Source organism: Nannospalax galili, unplaced genomic scaffold (assembly GCF_000622305.1).
Source record: "Nannospalax galili isolate Female #2095 unplaced genomic scaffold, S.galili_v1.0 scaffold518, whole genome shotgun sequence".
Lineage (NCBI taxonomy): Eukaryota > Metazoa > Chordata > Mammalia > Rodentia > Spalacidae > Nannospalax > Nannospalax galili.
Window position 1 is genome coordinate 3,629,488 of NW_008342851.1, and position 1,119 is coordinate 3,630,606.

The 1,119-nt window shown below is 48.3% G+C and overlaps 1 pseudogene; it reads right to left on the bottom strand.

Moving 5' to 3' along the window:
* On the bottom strand, positions 1-633 carry LOC103738740 (annotated as a pseudogene).
* Between the last annotated feature and the right edge of the window lie 486 nt (positions 634-1,119).

Consider the following 1,119-nt stretch of genomic DNA (forward strand, 5'->3'; position numbering starts at 1 on the left):
CATTCTTGAGCAATGGAGCTGTTAATAACCAGGTTTACTTGATTCACACTACCACTATCAGTTACATTTTTACACTAAAGTTGGTCATCAGAGCCAATTTTCCAGTTCTTCAGCTAGAACTTCTTGATTAGAGAAGCCCTCCATTTGCAAGTCTGCACTGCTTCAGCACCTCGTTGAAACCCTCACAGAGCTTGATGTCACTCTCCTTCTGGGCACACTCCAGAAACTGTCTGACCTCAAAAAGGCAAGGGCCACCAAACTGCTGCTCTATCAGCTAGGCTCCCTGAGGCTCCTGGTAAGTGATGTCAGGCTTTGCAGGCTCAGCACTACCACCTCCACTGAAGCCTCCAGTGATGGCATGCCCCAGTGTGTCCCCACTGCAGAGCCCACAGCCATAGCAGCTGCAGTGCTTGCCATTTGGGCCATTAGGCCTGGCTGCCGGAGTATAGGAGGTGGGCTAATTGCAGAGGGTGGGTCTGCTGCTGGAGGCTGAGCTACAGGGGGTACTGGCCTAGAAATAGGTTTCATCCAAGTGGCAAGGCTGGCTAGAGGGGGCACCCGAGAAGTGCGGCTACGGCTTCCATGCAGCATGTTGAATACGGTTGAACCCAGCGTCTAGAAATACGAAACTGCCTGGTTTGGTTTTCTTACACTTAAAAAATTTTTTACAAATTTCACACAAGACATCATGATCATATTTAGATCCCTTCCCCTATCTGCTTCCTATAGCCCCCCCCACCAGATTGCAGGCATTCTGTCATACATTTTACAGCTTATTGAGCCATATTTGTGTTTCCAAATGTCCCTTGGTGTGAGTCCATCCACTGGACCCTGGTCAACATATTTAGTGTCACTCCCTTAAAGAAAACCAATTCTACCCAGGTGTGGTGTCATGCACCTTTGATCCCAGCACTTGGGAGGCAGAGGCAGAGGCAGGCAGATCTCTGTGAGTTCCAGGCCAGCCTGGTCTACATAGTGAGTTCCAGGCCAGCTGGAGCTACAGAGAGACCCTGTCTCAAAAAGACCAAAAAAAAAAAAAAAAAAAAAAAACCACAAAAACCCCAAAAAACCAATTCTCCCTCTCCCAGTAGTCGTCAAGTGTCAATAGTTCCTCAGCTA